We start from the raw sequence: 12,920 nt of genomic DNA on the forward strand, positions 1-12,920 counted from the left end.
TTCTGCATAACGAGAACCTAATTAAATAATGTAAATCAATTTTTGGAGGCAGAAGCAACGAACGAGGAAATCAGGGCCTGCTAGTGGGAAATAAAACAATTTGCTGAATCAGTGCTACTTTCATTTTTCGAATGTTATTGATTTGGGTACATGAGTATAATGAATTCAAGGAGCAGACCCTCTCTATTTCGTTTTGGCCATTGCACGAAAATTGGTTGAAATGTTAATCGTGGAGCAATATATTCCAACAAATAATTCTTTTTATCATTGAGTTGCAATGAGTTGGAATAAAATGCTATATGTGCTCTCATTCAACATTACGTATATGATGAAGAAACGTTGAACACTTACTGAGTAGAGTTGAATCCAGGGCAGCCATCATAATGCAGCAGTAAACTCTGATACTTAAAGATTTCCCTTTGAAGATTTTAATTGCGCCCCAGCAGCGATCACACACATTGTGATTAGGGAAATTATTGCGCCCCAAAAGCACCTATCAATGAATTCACAAGAATTAAAACTATCTAAATTCCTGTTTGTTGGCATTTTCCTACCTTTGCATTAATTTTAGGGAAAACATCCCTGGAAGAAAATCCCTAGAAGTGTACCAGATGTTACTCCGGATACTGGAAATCGCTAAACCTAAACACGCTGCCAAATTTCTCAACAACGAATACCAGCAGTAGGCAAAATAACTCCTTGTAAAACGACCATACCCTTGATTACGTTACTGGCGGTGGATTTCGCTTGAATTTGGAAATGTGGCAACAAAATCATCACAGTAGATCGTTCCCGGAAAGTGTGTGTTTATGCTGGTGGACATTGTAGATAGTGCTGCGGAGAAAATTCCACCACAAACAACCCTGGTAGCCCAGCAGGGGATTTTCATGGGCCACATCCAGCACATAGTAGGCGAATATTTGATCGTTTTCTTTACCAAATCCGGAGCTAACACGGGATCACAGTCGTGGTATTTGCTAAATATCAATAGACCGTATTTGTAGACGGAGCATAAGCTTTACGATAATGTGTCCCGATACCGAATATCCACACAGCTCTGGAATAAAAGAGATGTTAAGTTCGTTGGTATAACATATTTAAATTCAATAAATGACATTGTACTTTTTGGCACTGACATATACAAATTTAGTTGGTTAGAAACCGTTGAACGCACTCTGGAGTGGCCCCAATATTGGAGAGATCCCACATTGATGTAAGTCCTACTGACACCAGCCAAACGATGATCTTAAAGTTGGATCTGGGTCCATACTAAAATATAAAACTGTTAATCAAATTTTTTAGAGATGCAGACTCATTTGTACCTACTTGAACCAAATCAACCGACCACCTGCGTCGGCAAGATTTAAAAATGTTAATAAATCCACTAGCTGCACGCGTTCCGAGTATCACCACAACGAAAAGTGCTAAAGCTATAGCTCAAACTTCCCATTGTGTCTGTCCATATCCACAACAAAAGTAGAAAATAGACATCGGCTTAATTAAACGTACGTTTTCAAATTCGAATCCATGACAGCATTCCGCCGAAAGTGGTGTAGAAAATGCAAATACAGCATATGACTGGTGTGATAACGTGCAAATTGATTCCAGTAACTGCAAAAGAAAGGCTACATTAATATCTGCATAATGGACTACATTGGATAGTATTTCATTCGCAGCTAACCGATGCCGCTTACCTTGACTAAATGCTATCGCTGGAGTGTATATAATCACCGGAGTGTTGGGCAGGCAGTACAAGCACGAACAAAAAGCTTTAACCAACGACCGGACCCGTTTGCTGAATCGATGCTCCAGGTAAGCGTATAGCAAGACGATTCCTGCAGTTCATAGAACACCGGCAGAATTACGTATACCATAAAGATGGTAACGACGATGAGGCCAGAAAATAGAGCATGAGCCCAGTACTGGATGCCGTATCGGTACATCTCGGCTGGGACGCCCAGCATCGCTTAACAGCGGATACGCATGACTGGAATTAGTAAAAAAAAGAAATGGTTTATTGAACAACGTCAATCGAAAGACAAGGCATTTTAGATCCTTAAAGAATCTCAGAAGCATTCGAAAGAATATCGTAATTATTGTGGGAATGGATACACTATGCCCTGGGAGTTGAGAAAGTTTCCAACCCGAAGTCTAGGCAATTTTCGGATTGAAAATTGTCTCGACTTCCCTGGGCACATAAAAAGTATCATAGTGCTAGCCTCGCATGATATACAGATGCAAAAATGGTAACCTGGCTTAGAAACCTCGCAGTTGATAACTGTGGAAGTGCTCAATAGGGCACCTAAACTGCCAGAGAGCGGCTCTGTCCCGGTGTGGGGATGCAATGCCAATAAGAAGAAGAAGAATTTGCCGAAGTACAAAGAAGCAATTAATAATCAAGATCAGGGAATCAATATTCGAGCGACGCCTAACAATATAGGGGAAAGAGGGGCAATATGCCCTAGCTAAGCAAACACTGCTTTATTGTCTTATTTGTAGCGCTATTCATGGGTATTTTTACATTATGCATAGTGTTACCAGATTCGGTTTGACTAAAAAGAGTACATTTACAAAAAGTGAAAATAGAGTACAAAAGAGTACAATTCATGATTTTTTAAAATCTATAATTCTCGGGTACTTATTAAAAAGGACGTATGTGATTTTGTAAACAAAGATTCAAACGTCGATTTTGTCCAATCTGAGGGCACTCTCACGCAAACCAACACCCAGCAGCAGATAGCCGAAGGCTTCCTACCTGTCCTGTGGTGATGGTTTTACGCGTGAAATCAGATGGACAAATCACGGTCGAAATACTTTGTTTACAAAATCACATACATCACTAGTGAATAAATGCCGAGAGGTCAAGTTTGATATTGTACCGTTTTGACTCAAATCCCAGAACATGACTCCTATTTTTGAGTACCTGAATATTAGTAAATACATTTCTTCATTAATCTACGTAGTTCCTTTCCATGGGATGGATGTTGAATTTGATTAGTAATCTTCCCAATCTTCCCGTGAGAGAAAACCGATGGAATTTTGAATTCTAGCACTTTGCTGAAACATGCCAGTGTTTCGGAATATGAGTTATGTTCGGGATTTGAGTCAAAACTGGTATAGTTTTTATTATTTAATATTTGTAGAGATAAAATTGTATCGCTAAATGTGTGTATGAATTCAACAAAAATTAACACACGGACAGTTATTGTGACAAAATAGTATGTCAACCTCTTTCGTGAGTTATAAAGCCATTTTCTTCTTTTTCCTAGATATAAGTATGAAAAAGTTGAAGAACTATTCATAGAATAAATCCCAAAAGAAACTATCTAATATTTCTCACAGAATTTATTGGGGGAAATTAGAAAAGATCAACTCTTCCATAGAGAAAAAATGATGTGAAAACCGTTTTGACTCAAATTCCGAACATGACTCATATTCCGATCACTCGCGTTTAAATGACCATTTTGATTTTATTCGTATAATTCTCTCCATGGGGTCTTGAATTCATTTGTAATCTTGATCATCAGAACTAAAAACCCAATTGGAATTTTTAGATTTCTAAGGTGCTAAAACACTTCAGTGTTCGGAAAATCAGTCTTGTTCAGAGTTTGAGGCCAAAACGAGGTATTGCAGAACAGTCTGATATCTGAAGAATTGGTTTAAAAGCTTGAATGGACGCAGTCTGCAGTATGAGAACGAACGTTTAATCAATGTTCTCAATTTCCATGCATGGTTGGACAATGTTCTCGGTCCAGCTTGCAGTTTGTCAGTGTCATATTTTAATTTGTCATATGATCGTGCTGGCTTCCACAACTTTTTAAACACTTTTATTAAAAGAGATTTTCAGCCTAAGAATAGCTCATCTATTATTTTTCCAGAATTTTAATATCCTAAATTTCTCGAAGAAAAAAATTTGGAGACCAATACTTAAATTTCGCCGTTAATCTAGGAACAGTTAAATAAATTGAAATTCATGAAATAATAAATGCGGTCAATTCAAAATGTGACATACACAATCTTAGCATGCTTTTTTGTACCAACTATGGAAAATTGATTCACTTTGCAATGTTAAGTTTAGCGAAAATCAAAGTTGGTACTGGCAATATTCAAAAAAGAGTACATATGACCATTTTCTCCGAAAAAAGAGAAGAGAGTACGTAATTTTTTCTGCCCCCAAAAAGAGTACATGTACTCTTAAAAGAGTACGTCTGGTAACACTAATTATGCATCAGTTGAACAAGATAGCTAGTTGATGCCATTCAAAAATTTTCAAAAATATCAATCCCTTTGCTGATATTTACATTTAAAAAAAGTGGTGATATTTTGTTGCCGAAAAACTCATGAGGCAAAACGCCTTTTAGCTAGGGAACAAAGCACCACGCGATCGGCAAATCAGCATTCTGGTATGGATAGTGCGTGGAGACGCAGAGTACGACTGGCATGATTATGGTGCCACTAGGGCGTTTTGCCTCGTCAAAATGTTAGATGTTTCTTCTTTAAAATGTGGAAATTTTCGGTTTTCCGACCTTCCCACTACACTATTTTGAAATTTTTTTCGCTTAACCCACATAATTATAGACCTAGTTTTGTTACGGACATCTTAATGACGGTAAATATAGAGAGAAACCACAAAAGGCGTTTCACCTCAATCAATTGAATGAGATAATGTGCAAATAATGTAACAAAAACTTGTTTAAGGCCACCAATACATCTGGCCTATTGTGGTGAAGTTGCTATGAATAAATAAAAATTTTATGTGCCTGAAAGCATGAACTTATAGAGATCCAACAAATCTATATATAAGTCCCTAGAGCCCGTGCGAATGTTTCCATCATTAAAATATGTCAACTCAGATGTTCTAGGTTCTCCAAATTATCCGGGAAGATTGAGTTCAATGTGGTCTACCATGTCCAGCTTACTTACCTGATACCAAACCAACAGCGCCCCAACGTGTCAGCGTGACTTTTTATTATACAGTTATTTGAATAGTGAAGCATTCACAAGAGTTTAAGGAAATTATCTACGTACACTTATATTACAGTCAAACCTTCATGAGGCCGATGTGTGGAATTGTTGTGTGGTTGACAGGAGTGAGACAAATTGACCTTAATTCCAGAACTTAATTTTGGAGGATCTATAACATCTACTTTGGACTTATTTGAATATCAAGAAACATTCGCTTTAAGGTTCAATGAACTTACATGGGCGGAAGGTTAAGGTTGCTTTTTGTTTTTACAATTAGGTGAATAGTTGACCAGGTAGACCAATTGAACTCAACTTTCCAGAACAATTTGGAGAACCTAGTACACACCTGAATTGGATATATGTTGAATGATGGAGCATTCGCATGGGTTCTTATGACTTATATATGGGACACGATGGAGTTGAGTTGCCGGTTTTGATATCTGGCGTAGTGTGTGACACTTGGTAGACCAATTTAACTCAGATTCTAGGATAATTTTAAGAACCTAGAACATCTGCGTATGTAACCCAACTGAATAATGAAGCATTTGCATGAGCTCTTAGGACTGATATGGACACGCTATGGGTCGCCTGTCGGTTTGATATCAGGCGTAGTTGACATGGTAAACCAATTAGAACTCAACTCCCGAACAATTTGGAGAACCTAGAACATCTGCGTTGTACTTATTTGAATAGTAAAGCATTCGTATGGGCTCTAAGGACTGATATGGGCACGCTGGGTTGCTGTCGGTTTGAGATCAGGCGTAGTTGACCTGGTAGACCAATTGAACTGAACTCCCGGACAATATGGAAAACCTACAACATCTGCATTGTACTTATTTGACTGGTGATGCATTTGTATGACCTCTAAGGACTAATATGCACACGCTGGGTCGCTATCGGTTTGACACCATTCTTAATTGACCTGGTAGACCAATTGAACTCAACTCCCGAAAAATTTGGAGAGCCTAAAACATCTGCGTTATACTTTTTTGAATGATGAAGCATTCGCATGGGCTCTTAGGGCTTATATGGATACGCTGGGTCGCTGTCGAAGTTTTGATATCAGGCGCAGATTGACCTGGTAGACCAATTGAACTCAACCCCGAACGCAATTTTGAGAACCTAGAACATCTACGTTGTATTTATTTCAGTGATGGAGCATTTGCATGGACTCTTGGGACTGATATGGTCACGCTGGGTCGTTGTTGGTTTGATATCAGGCGTAGTTGACCAGGTAGACCAATTGAACTCAACTCCCGGATAATTTGAAGAACCTAGAACATGTGAGTTGGACATATTTTAATGATGAAACATTCGCACGGGCTCTAGAGACTTATATAAATTTGTTGGATCACATAGTTGTCCCATGTTAGTTTTTGTGGATTTTGACTTTTCACCATAGAGCAGTCTATTTTTTGATGTATACTTTTAGAAAACTCTAACAGATTTCTGAACTTTGTTCGGGAAATCATTGAAAACAACATCAAGTCTATTTGTCCCATTCCTTAATTTCTACGCATAATTGTCTCATGCGGTGATTTAATTCATCATTGCCTATCGGATTCTGTTATTTTATGGAGCAACACACATTGAAATAGCATTTTCTGTTTTAGATCTTGCAATCTTAGCCTGATGCACTACTGGTTCAATGGGGGCAATTTGTACAATACTCATTCTTAGCGACATAATCACTTCAATACCCACGTGGCAGGTTTACTTCCATAGATAAAAGCATGTGGAGACATATGTCAATCGCAAGTAGTCATTCACGAAATCATGCATTGAACAGGGCTGATATGCGTAGAAACCACAGGCAAACAAGTGCTCTATTTCTCGGCATAACTGTCCCGCCAAACTATTTTCATGATCATTGTCGCAAATTCTATTTGTGAGTGAAAAATAAGAATGATTTCAATAAAATTAAGTCTTCTGAATGGTGCTGTGATGTAATAATCTTATATTGCATTTTGGTTATACGCCTGCAATATGAAAATTAGTGTTCAATTTCAAATGCCATTTCTCATTTGACGTTTTTTGAATTTGGTACCAAGCATGCGTAGAACGGTTTTCAAAATTAAAAGTTCGTCCTGGGCATTTACGGGTTAACAGAGTTTGTTACTGACAAACGCACCTAGCGACAAACCTTTATCAAACCTTTATATTTCCCAAAATACGATGTTAATTTTGTAATCATTGTTCGATTCTCGAATATTTCCATAATAGCAGAAACTATGAGAGCATAAAACCGAAATGTGCTCAAAAATAATACAAATAACGGGATGAAAAGTTAGCTTAACAATATTGTCTTCTTTTTACTTTGTTAGCTGACAAAGTTTTTTCGGATCTTTGTCATTATCGAAATTAATTTATTGAAAAACTTTTTTTCGGTATTAATTATACTACTCAAAGCAGAAAGGGAGTAGATGAAAGTAATGAAGATACAGATTCGATTGACACCGCAAGCGAGCGGCAAGTGTGAAATGAATAGAAACTGAAGATTAGCAGAGGGCCATATGAGAGAGAACAAGCATTATCATTGAAATCGCTAATGTTATTCTGCCTAACGTCCACCCAGGAACGGCTTGGATAGTGACGTATGGTGATCACTGTACCAAGACAGGCAAAATAACAGCGATTTCGGCAACCTGCTTAAAAGTGCTGTTCGGCAAGCGTAAACAGTTCTATTGATTCGTGGCACATGTTTCCGAGATTCCGCATACAAGAGCGCTAAAATCTCTTCACGCATAACTCATCGCAAGCTCATACTTCGCTTAAATTGAATCTTATTCGAACTGTATTTCATCAATTACCTTCGCCAAATTGGATTCTATAATTAGGAAAGCTTTGATCACCCGCGTGACTTTATCGAAATTAATTAATAGAAATTAATTAAAATTAAAAAATTAAAATTTCAACAAACGTGCTTGTTCTCTCCATGGCCCTCTGCTTAATCTTCAGTTTCTATTCATTTCACACTTGCCGCTCGCTTGCGGTGTCAATCGAATCTGTATCTTCATTTTCATCTACTCCCTTTTTTGGTGGTATAATTATCACCAAAAAAGCCCATAAATTAATTTCGATAAAAGTCACGCGGTGATCAAAGCTTTCCTAATTATTTCTTTGTCATTATTATCTCCGACAACTTAACTTAAAGCTTTGTCAATAAGAAAATTATTTTGAGATTATTAAGTGGATATCTTCACTTGTCATAAGACGAGTTTATACAATCCCATTGAATTCCACCACTTCAATTGTATCTTGACAAATACGTATTTCAACCTCAACAGTAAGGCCGTCTTCAGTGTCTCGTACTTGACTCGACAGTCGAGTCAAGTACGAGATACTGAAGACGACATATCGAAGGTCAGCTCATGTCTGTCAGAACTCTGGCGTGGTGGAACCAATGGGATATCTCAAACTCGTCTTATGATTTAAACATTGTCAAGACTTTTTAATCGTTGGTTCTCTCTTTTGTCGCTTGGCTTCGCATGCGCATTCCAAAAAAAAAATGATTCCCTGATCAAGATAAATCTTACTTTCCCACTGCGAGTTAGGGCCTAGGATGTGGTGGGGTTTGACATTAGACGCTCTATTATTGTTTATTTTTCTGACTAAGGCCGGAGTGGCATGTGCAAATTAGACACTGACGTTGGACACACTGTTGATCCTCTATAAAATCTGCATGTATCCAAAAGAAGGTCCAATCAAAGCGATCATGTGCCACTCAAAGCACACTAGCCCAGTTCAGGAGCTTCGACAACGGCAACGTCAACGAACACGAGCGGAAATCGAGATGAATACAATGCTTCAACGGACAGTTGTTTCATTCCACTCCTTCAGTAAAGCCGAGTGACACCGCTGCTGCCTTTCGTCCTATAAAACCGTAGCATTCCGTGGAGCACACCGTTCCAGTTCAGCCATCTGGCTCACCCAACATGATAAGAGTATGACCAGTTGATTCCATTCTGGCTTACTTACACTGATCCGGCTCTGAACCCCCGCTAAACCAACAAAGCAACGGAAGTAAGCTTCTTCGGAAGGAAAGATTTGGAAAGGTCTCCATCCAACGCATCGGGTGCTAGAGATGGAGCTGAAGGACGGTAGTGCAAAGCAATCGTCGAGGGAGGAAGCGCTAACAGTGCACCAATTGTTGGCATACAGCAGCACAATACGGTGGAGATAGGGTCAATAAGCTGACGCGTCCTGCTGCTGAGCTTGATCGTCGTCATGGGTACAACTCGGTGACAATATTGATTTCACCCAATGGAAACCGCTGGATGAGGTCACGACAGCGGAATAGATCACATCGGCCATCAAAGACCAATGAAATGGGGTGGGTTGTGGTCGCACAAGCGTCCACCGCCTGCTGAAGAAGAACCGCAGAGTACGCAGATTACCTCGATGAAGCTACCGGCCACCGACGACAACAAGGTGATCAATCGACCGAATAGAAGTAACGTAGGAGGTGCGGTAAAGATGGATAGGTATAAAGTGTATGAAACAACCTTTTTGATTCCGGACCGTAGCTACCGTACTCGATTTCAAACGGAACCCGGCTCCAAACCTCAGGCCGCTGGTCATGAGGCAACGGCAGCCTCCAGGGTGGGTGCGGAGAAACATTTTTGGTTCCGGGTCTCAGGCGTGGGACGAGGAAGAGTTTTCAGTTCCGGGATCCTAACACAAAAGCGCTACTCAGGTTTAAATGATTTATTTCCTTACCTAGAGTGGATGGTGCCAGAAAAAAAAACGGATGGTACACCGGTTGTCAGATTTTCTAACAATTCTGTATAAGAATCTACCAACACCTGTATAAGAACTGGGCATATATACGAATTGCTATAGATTCTTATACAAGAAGTATTGTATAAGAATCTAACAATTTTGTAAGCTTTTCTTTCTACAATATTTGTTTGATTGCTTTCATTTTTTGTATAAGAATCTAGCAATTTCGCATATGAACAGTCCTTATACAGGGTTTTGGTAGATTGTTGTACTAGAATTATTGAAAAACTCTCTTTAACCACCGATTGGGTGTATGCACGTCGTTGGTTAAGTCGTGTACCTTCAGCGGGCTGGCTTACCCATGCCGGTGAGAATTGGAGGTTGTGGTTGCAGCTTCGATGAAAGATTGGCGGGTATTGGAAGGGGCAACCAGCCAACGATGGCCAGGAAATAGGCTTCGAAGATGGCGAGTATTTGGCTTCGAAGATGGCGGCGAGTCTGGCTCTGCGACTGCTGCGTAGAACAACCACACTCATCAAAATGCTTTAGCCAAGCAGAAGTCTTTGGCACAGCAGAGTGTGATTGATTCACCGTTGCTGGAGTCATAGAGTGTGATGTTTTCGATAATAAACTATGTGGGCTCGCTTTACTATGGATATACAACAGTAAAGCACATGTGGGCGATTGGGCAAATCAAGCATCCGAAAGATATTCAATTTGCAAAAAAGAGCTAACCGCGGTGGAGGTTGGTACTCGGATTCTGATGACTTTCCGCAAACATGGCCAATCCTCACGGAATCCAAAACTAAATGTATTTGCGTTTTAAAGGGCACGACCAAAGACTAATTAAGACGTTCATGTCCCATACAAGAGCCCACTTTTTTTGTGCTCATGGAGTACCAGAAGTAGAGATTCGGGCAACCGCATTATACCACCACCTGTGGTTCAAGTACAGATCTGAGTAATGCTAGTACTTCATACCTTCGTATGTGTTGCCTACGGCGACTCTCCAAGTGTTATTTAGTTCAAAACATTGAAAAAAAGCCCTAAATAGAGTAAATTTATGTGAAAGCTCCCAAATTACGATTCTTGATGTTTCTTTCATTTTAGAAGAGTATTCAATCAAGAATCTAATAAAGCTAAATATATTAAAATATTTCAGAAATATCGCAAAATACAAACGAGTCTTCGGAATAAGAGTCTGTTCGGAAATTGAATCAAAAAGGATTGAAGGTCTTAAAAACCTTTGACAATAATAGGACAAACCTGCCAAAGCGGTCATTGCTATTGCCTGAATATCTGCGAACATTGGTAGCTCTGCTGTTTCACCACAGACACTAAATTTTTTCGACTTCACAACGCTTACCGACGTTTGAACCTACTGAATAAACGAACGATAGATATAAACTGGTTCTTATGATTCTGTAACATTTTCAGTTATAACTTGAATTCTTAGACTTCAAAAGTGAAATAAATAATAAGATGATGCTAGTAACAAAATGTAAGACAATTATTACAAAAAAATAGTATGTTCATTTCCAAGGAAATTCGGGAATCAGATACATAAATCCCGAGAATCGGGAATCCTGGGAAATATGATTTCCCGGGAAATCATTTCCGGGAATGGAAGCTGTACAGGTATCTCTCTGTTCTAGAATATGAGTATTTAACTCAAGCTAAGCCTGACAAATCCAATTTCTTCTATTACTTATTTGTTTGTCACTAATCACGTTTGAGATGAAGTTTTGGGAGTGCGCAGAGCAATCGAGCGATCACCGAAGTTTTTGTATCTGCTTCGTGCGGGTGAGAATAAGCTTAGGCTTCTCCCATATCACAGTAAACTTACGTTGCTGTCAACGACATCGCCACCAGGAACACTTTCATCTGCTTACCCCAAGGAAATATTCGGCAGTGTTGTTCTGCTTCTGTGGCAAAAATCCGTAGTATATTCCGATCAACGCCGACATTCCCATCATCGCAAAAAATATCACATAATCGATTGTATTGAACCACAGTCTGGTTTGCACGATTTCCTCCGGTGGGCTTTCCATGGTTATTTAGTGCTCTTTTGAAAAAATACTACGGAAATACCTATTCTGAAATGCACCACAACCGAAAACTATCACCGACTGCACGCTGCACACACGTTGCGTTCCGCTTAGAACATCTTGTCAACTAGCTGAACTACGCACGAGACTAACCACGATAGCCTAAATGATTTGATTATGCGGGGATTATTTTTAGACTGGACAAATCTCATCTATCCGCGGACGGAAGGCGTAGGAATTTCGCTCTTTAGTTTGATAGAATGCGTTCTGAATTATCTGCGAAATTGGCCACCGCCACCACGGCTTCAGGAGAAGTTCCGTCACTCGACTGACACAGAAGCTGCAGATGAGCGTCCACTTTAACGAGATATCATTTATAACAGGGGATACAAAAGACGCGAGATTAGGTACTTCAACGGTCGGTAAACGACGGCGGTATCTTTTGGGACTATCCTTAGCTTAGTTTGTGGGTATATTCGGGTCAACGCGGGGAAATGTATTTGAGCTTGAAATCCTATTCAATGTACATGATTGTGAGAAATTTAAATACCAATTACTATTTATGAAATTGGAAATCATGATAGGTTATCCTGGGGCTGGTTTTGCCCTAAATGGGAAGTAATGCTATTGTAAAAGCTATAAGGAATCGAGAGTCCGAAAAAAGAAGAAGAATACAGAGTGACATTCATTGGATAGGTATAAACATTAGCTTTCCGGGACAAGGTGGCGTATTTTGTAGATTTGTTCATATTCCATTCCATTGATAAGATCATTGCTCTTTTAGGTTATTTCGGTTGCTAGCAGGATCGTGGAGAAATTTAGGCAGCGCTAAAGCAGAACAAACTATGTTACAATTAAATCTTTTGCGATGAGATCTACTTTTTGTTTGTAATAAGCATATATCATTAGCTACTTTTTCAAACGATGTGAATTTTGGGCGATCAATCCAGATAAGGATAGCATTTTGTACTTATTTTCCATTTTACGCATAACGGCTGTCGTATACTAGAGATCAATTAAAATTTGCAAACTATTCTAAGAATCGCAATATGTAGTATGTACGTTGATCGTGCCATTGTAAAACTGGAAAATGTGACAAAAGACGACCTGATTTAGCACTGTTCGGGTAGGGCATTGTAATAATCGTGTTTTTATCATGGAGGTGTGCCGACCCCCTGTCACGCA

The 12,920-nt window shown here is 39.3% G+C and overlaps 1 pseudogene; it reads right to left on the reverse strand.

Annotated features, from left to right (window-relative positions):
* Positions 1-11,744, reverse strand: part of LOC134204265 (sodium-coupled monocarboxylate transporter 1-like) — a 28,621-nt pseudogene extending 16,877 nt beyond the window's left edge.
* Between the last annotated feature and the right edge of the window lie 1,176 nt (positions 11,745-12,920).

Source organism: Armigeres subalbatus, unplaced genomic scaffold (assembly GCF_024139115.2).
Source record: "Armigeres subalbatus isolate Guangzhou_Male unplaced genomic scaffold, GZ_Asu_2 Contig491, whole genome shotgun sequence".
Lineage (NCBI taxonomy): Eukaryota > Metazoa > Arthropoda > Insecta > Diptera > Culicidae > Armigeres > Armigeres subalbatus.